The sequence below is a fragment of the Micrasema longulum genome, unplaced genomic scaffold (assembly GCF_059751315.1).
Source record: "Micrasema longulum isolate JH-2025_06_02 unplaced genomic scaffold, ASM5975131v1 h1tg002050l, whole genome shotgun sequence".
NCBI lineage: Eukaryota > Metazoa > Arthropoda > Insecta > Trichoptera > Brachycentridae > Micrasema > Micrasema longulum.
Window position 1 is genome coordinate 1 of NW_028279218.1, and position 9399 is coordinate 9399.

Consider the following 9399-nt stretch of genomic DNA (forward strand, 5'->3'; position numbering starts at 1 on the left):
GTAAAGTGCCCACTTAACACCAGCTATTGACAGGTCATAAGCCCTTTAGATCTTTCATCTTACCTATATTACCTTCTCTTAAATGCTCTTCATCTCTGTTGTAATATGTTAATAATAACAAGTTGTTTAATTTTGTTTTTTCTTGAAATTCATGTACCATATAAAATGGCTCTCTATGCTTACTCCTACGGGGAAACGGCGTGATGGATGGAGAAGGAGGTATGCTACTAGTTAGATTCTCCGCCTACGCCCAGTGGCCTAGTGCGTGCGGCTTAGTGAGTTGATCTATCTTGTGTGGAGTTTAGGGTTCGTGTCCCGACAGATGACGGGCGGAGGTGTTAACAGCCCCCCCGGCACGGGGATAATCTGCTAATTTGCAGCCATTATATGCTGTCTCCACACGCTCTATCAATTTAATCCACTTAATCCAAATATGAAATCCGTTCCAAGCTTGCAATCATACTTTTAAAAAGGGTGTTCATAGAAAAAAAGGAAAATATAGTTTTACTATCCACACCCAGTGGTGCATAAGGCAGTACATTGGTACTCTAAATGCAGCAAAACCCGAATGACCATATTGAGTCAGTCCAACACCGTTTTCTAAGAAAAGTGGCATGGTTGCTCGGATTACAAAGGGGTAATTATTTCTATTTTGAAATAGAGCAATCTCTTAATCTGTCTTCATTGGAGAGACGTAGAACTAAGACGGACTTTATATGCATTTTCAAAATACTTAATGCTATAAGTGATGTCCCATCTCTGTTGCAATCAATTTCTTTTCATGTTCCCAACCATGTAACCAGAAGTCAAAATCTTCTTTTTATAAAATCTTCTAAGAGCAACTTTGGTTCTTATGCCCCAATGTCCAGAATGTGTAGATTAGTCAATTCATCACATGACTTGGAATTATTTGGGATATATCTTCCGGCTTTTCGTAGATCTCTTCGCGACTAAACAGTGTGGGATGAAGTTGGATTGGCATAGATTAGCTCGAAGTCTTAGGTCTTTCGTTTTTATGAATATATTGTATACAATTATTGTTTTGCCCTTGTTTGTCTTTGCTAAATAGGTTTATGTTCTTTTTGTTCAGTGTCTTGCATTTATGTTTCTTTGTGTAACTGTTATAATTGGCTTAGGCCTTATATATAATAAATAAAATAAAATAAAATAAAATAATCATCCTCACACATTCACATACGCACATACACATACATGAACAAAAACGTCGCACAGACACAATAATGTGAACTCTTTCCTTCTGTATTTTATATTATTAAATAAGGAGTGGTTTTTTTTATTGACTATAGTATTGTGATCATATTTCTACTTATTGTACTGTTATAGCTGTAAAAATCGATAATAAAATAATTATTTTAACTTATCAGCGTATTTTAACCATTTTATTGCGATACATGATAATATTGTTATTTACATTTAATACGTATTCATTGCGCCACTTGCTAGTTGGCAGATAAATGCTCGAATTGGTCTGGTTCGCGGATTTCAGTTATCTACTTGTATATTTACTGTGCTCCCGAACCCTAATACAATGAACGAAATTACCTACCTTGTACTGGGGTTCTGGCACCTTATTGTTCGGAACTTCTCTCGCGGACGGCAGGATCATATCGGTTCCTTGATATTATATGCAATTACACGACACTGTAGATTTAATGAATTATTGATCGCAAAAATAATTATTTCGCGATCGCGGTGAGAATATCAAAGCCGCATGCACACACGATGACAGTTCACTTATTATTATTCGGGCCGGAGAGAAAAGGTGGAACCCATAGTAAAGTATTTACAACATTCCTACCAGGGTCCGGTAGGTAGCAAATAAATCTAACACCGCAATCCTGTAAATGTGCTATACACGAACACATATAGCACATTTGGCGTAACCACGTATATTATTATATCTCTTTGCAGGTGAATGACGAATATAGTTTTGTGTGAAATAGAACTAAACGCCTGGACGAAAGTTTTTGACTCCATGACTAAGGAAAAAATACATAAGAAAGAAACGTGGTAATAAGTGATGAGGTCCCGGGATCGATACCTGGCAGGGTTAAGGTGAAATATTTGTTTTTTTAGATGGTTTAATACTGAAATATTTCACCATCCCTAGATTAATACAAAAAGCGTAAGACTGCTCACCTTACTATCGTGTAACAGATAATCCAGACACACTGCATCTGGTAGTGCATCTGATAGAGTAGTGCCCTAAGAAATACGTAAAATAACTGCATATAAAATAATAATAACATGAAAAATATTATTTGTGACGATAATATAATTAAAAGCTGAGATAACAAATGGCCTAGTGATATAATGTACATATATATATTAAGGTACATCTTATCGTACGGTGCAGAAGACGTGGACTCTACATATTGTAAACCGCCGCTTTTGATGGGCGGATATTTGAACATTATTTTTCTATCTGTCACTCGCAAATACTGTGCGAAAAATGCTCGGACTGATTATGAGCTAAAATTGACAAAATCTACGTTTTTTTGTCCCCCGTTTTTTTCGCACCCCGAAACTGTAATAAATTTTTATTTAAAATTTTAAAATTTAAAATTTAATTTTTATTTTAAACAGTTGTATTTTTATAGCGTACCCACGAAGACTGCAAATGAAACTGGGCGCTTTTCAGGGTTTTAGATGGTTCAAGTTCCATAACAAACAATTTATCAAAAAACGAAACAATAAGGACTCGCCAATAGTATCTATGGTATTTTTTAAAAATCACTGATCCAGTGCAGCAGGGATAGCAATACAATACCCTCGAATCTCGTCGTCAAATTTTTTTGAGAAACATTTCTATCAGCTGATTTCTGGGTGTTTTTATAATCGAATTCAATGTTGCTAATGAAATAAACAAAATTATTAAAGGAATAGTTCCGAGATATTTTCAAAATAAACTAAAAAATAATGAGTTTTTTCATAACTATGCAACAAGAGGATCTAAAAATATAAGACTAGAAAAGAAATCAAAAGCAATGTCCCAGAACTGCCTTATGTACAAGGGAATACAACTATTTGAGGAAATGCCAGAAAGCATGAAAAATTAAATAAATGTAAATATATTTAAAATTAAATTTGAAAAGTATATAAGTGAAAAATATTAGATAGTATATTGTGTAAATAGTGAATATAATTAATGAAAATGTACATATGAAACAGTTAATATTATAAATTAGGATATAAGGTGTATAATAGTGATAAATAATGTTAGAATAAGAATAGATGTAAATATTGTGTTGTAAATATATATTAGACTATGTTAATCATAGAACTAAATAAAATAAATAAGAAATAATAATAATAATAAAATATACTGAAAGAGGTCAGTTTGTATGCTCTCAATAATTATACTAGAGCAAGATCTCATGCACTGTTTTATACATCCAGAACCCGTACAAATGCAAGTAGGAATTCACCCATAAATATGGCTATTCGCTTGCTGAATATGGTTTCTGCGGATATCGATCTTTCTTTCTGTGCATATCGGAAGTAAAGCAGCTATCTGTTTTCTATGAATTAATTTCTTATTAAACTTACAGTACTATTCTATATTTACAGTCCGCATTACATAATGGGTTAAAAAACCCGTAAAGTAATGCAGACTACAATTTGTCAAATTAATAAATAAATAATCAAGAGAAGAAATTCGGGAATATGTTTGTACGAAGAAAAGTCTTACCGTGTTTCCTCTTAAATTGTGGATCCACCAATGTTGACAATGAGTTGGACCGATGACCAAAAATGAAGCATTTCGTGGAGCCAATACGAACAGAGAGCTTTTCTTTACCCTTAAGCTCCGAAAGATTTCATATTTTGGCCACGTGTTGTGAGGTGATAAATATGCCAAACTTCAGTTTGTTATGAAGAGGAAGATCGACTGACGTAGATAAGTTGGAAGAAAGCTTTCTCCCTAGTGGTCGTCAACGTCAAGGGGCCCCGACATGGCATTCTAGAATATTCAATCATGTATTTGAATTATATTTATTAAGAATCAACATGAGCTATACTTGACCACAACGAAAATTAAAGAAGTCATTTCAAAATGTGCAAACAAATTTTACAAATAATTTATGTATTGAATATTCATTTTGGTGATTATCCAAGGCAGCAGATTAAAAAAAAAAATACTTTCGCACCAACATTTTTTTATTACATTTTTTCTAGTTCTTTGTTGGAAGCTTGTAACGGATTTCATTTTCACTTCGATTACAGCAAATTCTATCGATATCATGTAACTTCCAATAATATGCAAAATATTATCCTTAGACTGAATCACAAAATAGTTTTTTTAATCCGAATGCCAAACTCGAATGAATAATTCCTATGTTTGGAATGGAAAACTGTACAACATGTTAGGTTTTGTAATTTACGACCAAATCAACACATTTTTCAGTAGCTTTTTTAATTCAAAATAAAATAGACGTAGCCAAAACATAGTTTTCTACTTATTTGTTGTAAAATTGCTATATTTATTGATCACTTTGACAACAGGTAATTTTCTTTTAATTAATAATAATTTCGTGTAAATTCGAAAAAATATGCAAATATTATTAATTATTTATTAATTCTTATTTTTTACTAAACAATATATCAAGATTGATATTTATTGAAACAGAGAAGAAAAAAATAAAGTCAAGGCATTTGCAGGGATTATGACCTGTCATTGGCTATGTTGAGGAGTGGACGAGACTTAGAATAATAACGCTATAAAGCCAAGCCGAGACGAGCCACCCATAAGGACAAAAATCATTCTGGGATTATCAATCACGAAGTTAGCTATAGTTTACAACAAAACAATGAATGATGCAGCAGCGATGAAACCGTCCGTTATACGTCGGTTGTTTAACCATGAACCAAACAAAAACATGCAACGGTTTTGTTCTTTGCAATAGAGCGAAATGGCGTCTCTACAATTGTACCGCATTATTACCCCGAGGGACGAGGTGTGCATAATACCTCGTCTATATTTTGCGTTAGACCAAATTTTTGTAGACAAGTACTGGATTCCACCCCCTGGGAAGCTATCAATGAATTTCACCCGCATCAATAAAGGTTTCAGCTTCTTAACTTCACAATAATCAACAGATGGAAGAATTGAAGGAATATAAATGTTCGAACATAGGCAGAATTGTGAATTTTACACAGTGTTTAAAGTGGCCACTTAAACCAGCTAATGACAGTTCATAAGCCCTGTAAATGCCTAAACTTCTATATTTCCTTGTTTAAAATATTTTTTTATCTCTGTTTTCAAATGTGTAAAAAACACGGTATGTATAATAATTTATACCATTGCATTTTTTTTTGTAAAAATTCACTATCAAGGTTTGATTTTTAATTTTAAGTTATGGTTTCGAAGAAAGTAATAATATTTAAAATAAATTAAATATATCGATACTGGAAAGGAAAAAGTTTCTGTATTTTGTGTTCTTTTTATTTTTAATTAATAAAAATATCTCATACATATGTATTTTTTTGGTATGATTAAATAAAATTTAAAAAATACGATAAATTAATCAAACAAAAATAAATAAATTATTGGTTCTTCTGTAAGGTTGCTACATCGTCGCTTTAGTGCGTTTTTGTCCAACAGATCTTTTTCAATGAAATTGAGTTAAGTGTTCGGGAGTTCTGAGAAAGCCTTTATTTATGAAATTCAAATAAAAGTATTATTTTTTTCAATTGTTAAAGGGTTTTTTAACAAATTTTATCTTAAATTGTGATCATTATTTATGCCGACTTCGTAAAAAAAATCTTTGGAGCTCTATTTCTGCAGATTTATGTTTTGGTCTGTTAAATAAAAAGGAACTGAAGCGACAACATGTCGCTTAGTAACTTTTTCCTTTCCAGCGTCGCAATAGACTTAAACCAATGTTTGATTTAATAATGAGTTCCTAGAAATATACTATTTTAACTTTCTCCCCGTTAAAATATTTCTTATTTAAATATATATTTCACTACCTTTTACAATGATGAATAGAGTTTATATCTTGATGATTACATGATGACTTATAATCTCCTATCATTACTGTGAAATTGATCAATTTCGTGATTTAAATCATGTTAGCATCTGTTTAAGTTTATGGACTAGAAACACCCAAACGAAGAAACAAAAGAGTTAAGATTTAGAATATGTTCCATTATTAAATTCGAACAATGATGTTGTCCTATTTAAAAAAGTATTTTCTTAACTGCTAAATTACTTAATTATGGCAATTCCGAATCTTAAATACTAAACCCTATTATAATTAAATAAATTTGTTCCTTGTTTTACCGAGATAATCCTATTTTTATTTTAAAATCGGGCGCAAGATTAAACAATCCCTCATGTTTAGCCTAAATGCTTTCAACATTTTATATTTTTATTGAATTAAGTTTTACAGTTGTGTTTTTGAATGAGAAAGTTCATCCCTACGGGAAATTGGATGTAAAAAATGTATTTTTACGCGCAGTAAAAATTAGAGCATTGAATTTTATGGCGAGGTTTCTTGAAAATGTTTGAAAAAATATATACTAATGAAAATGAACCACTTTGAACGACGTCGCTAGTTCTTTCGAATAGATAAGAGAGTTGTGATAATTTTCACATTGATTAATAGTGTATTAACAAATAATTATAATTAACATATTACAACAGAGATGAAGAACATTTCAGAAAAGGTATTTTATAAGTCTAGGCATCTACAGGGCTTATGACCTGACATTGGCTGGTTGAAGTGGCCATTTTACTCACTGTGTAACATTCACCATTCTGCCCATATTTGAACATGTATATTCCTTCAATTCTTTCATCTGTTGATGTCTGTTAAGTTAAAAAGCTGAAACCTTTATTTATGCGTGTGAGATTCGTGTGATTGAATTATTTCACCTACATACTAGGCAACGCCTGAAATTTTTATTTTTTCAATTTCTATACTTCTTCATAGATCAGGTGAATTAATCAACAATATTTTGAGTAGTTGAATCCAGTCCTTGTCTACAAAAATTTGGACAAACTCAAAATATTGTTAAATAATTATAATTAAAAAAACACTGAATTTCGTTATTGTTCATTTATTTTATATCTTTAAAAATATTATATAAATGTTATCATAAAATTATGTGTTGCTTCAATGATTTTGTATACAGTCCTGACTTAATACAGATTTACCTAGCAAGTCGGGCATGAAAATAATGATTAATTGTGTCATGTGTAATTTATTTATAGATAATATAATTAAATCAATTTCAATTCACCATCATCATTATTTACCTTTCTGTACCCAGTGGTGGATAGGGCACTGCACCGAAAATATAATAATTGAGCGTATTTTGATCATCTGTTAAATGAAGCTACGGTGACCAGTCCAGGAATAGTGTAGTATTGCAATGAATCAATTAGCTTTAAAATAAATATTTCACGTTGACCCTGCCAGGAATTTAACCTGGGACCTCGAGCATGGTTGGCGATAGCGTCAATCATTACACTACGAGGCAAACTTATCTCTACTCGATTCCCTTTTTTGGGATTTTTACTTAGAATAGCCATTGAGTCAAAAACGTTCCGATTAAATAATATATTCACATAAAATATTTTAGCAAAAAAATATCAATCATACAGAAAATTAACCAAATAAGAATAAAAAATTACGAATAAACGAAGGATACAAGATATAAAGGATGAATTTCAAAAAATGATGTTTTGAAATATAACTTGGGCATCAATATAAAGTAACAGGCTTAATCTAAATAGACTATACTATTTTAAATAATCTAAAATGTTTTTCAATAATATTAAATTATCGTTTTATTTCCACTTTTATTCACTGATATCCGCCCTTTCCCCCTCCCTGTATGCATTTTTATTGTTCAATTAATACGGTTGTTTTAGTTGAGGGAGTTGATTGGAACTCAGTAAATTTAGTAGCTAATGACATTATAAAAGAAATTAAATTATGGTTTGGCAAAAATATATTATCTTTAAACACGGAAAAGACAAAAATCATCCCATTTTAGATTCAGTACAAAACGAATTTAGATTCAGTAGTAAAAATAATTATTCACCAAAGCAATTGCAACAAAACTAACTGCGATCTAATATGTTCAGTACTTGATACAACAGATAAAATAAAATATCTTGGTGTTTACATAGACCGAAACTTAAAATGGAAAGACAATATTAGTAAACTAGTTAAACGTATTAAAAAATGTAAATACATAGATCGGGTTGTGGTCCTGTGGCTAGTGTCTCGGACTCACGGACCAAAGGTCTGTAGTTCGAATCCCACTCTACCCCAGCTCGATTTCCATTTTCTAATAGTGAGTTATTTACAGCTCGTTGAAAATGGCCCTCAAAATTAAATATTTGGGTAAATCATAAAAGAACGCAAATATTTCTTTTTTTTTTAAATATATATTTATTAGATTAAGGAATATTTTAAAAATCAATAATATAAAAATAGTTTATTACTCAATCGACCAATCTTTGTTACAATATGATATTGTTGGATGGGGTGGTGCATATGCCAATATATTAAACCCTCTTAAAATAGTACAAAAATATTTAAGTAATTTTAAAGAAACCCTCAACTTTCAACACTGAAAGTCCAGGTTAATTATTTAAAGTTCACACAATAGACACTATTTATAAAATAAATTCCATTGTACAAATTTACAAACAAGAAAAAATAATATAATCTGAGATGAATAAGTCGCTCAGATACCAAAATAATATTAGAATCCCTAAATTCCACACAAGTCATGGTCAAAAAAGCTTTGTCTTCAAAGGTGTCAAAAATTACAATAATCTCACCAGAGCTAAAAACTATCACAACTAATATATCTATAAATAAATTCAAAGTAAATCTAAAGAATTTTTTTGAACAAGTGTAAAAACTGCATTAATTTTCAATCAGTATAAATGTATTATTATTTTCTGTTTTTCTTTATATATCCTATGTTTTAATTTTTTTTTTCTCGTGTACTTGTATATTCAAAATTATATAAACTCTAATAAATAAATAACGATAATAGTGCAAGTCACTCTCCAAACACAAGAGTTAGTCTATTTTATTGGAGAGTTACAGTTATAACATTTACTAGATGTATAAAAGTAGATTTCTATAGAATAAAAAAAACATGTACCATTTGTGAAATTTATTAATAAAAAATAAAAATATATATCTTAGAAAGTAGAGCAGTTATGTCCAATTTTATTGAACTGAAATGTAGATTCAATTTAAGTTACTTATTGTCAATTCTTGCAAAACAACTGAATTCCGTTGTAATTATACAATAAAAAATGTAAATCATATGAACTGGCGTTATACACCAAATTAGTTTAAAAGGCAAAAAAATGACATCCCTCTATATTATGTACCCTTAAAATAA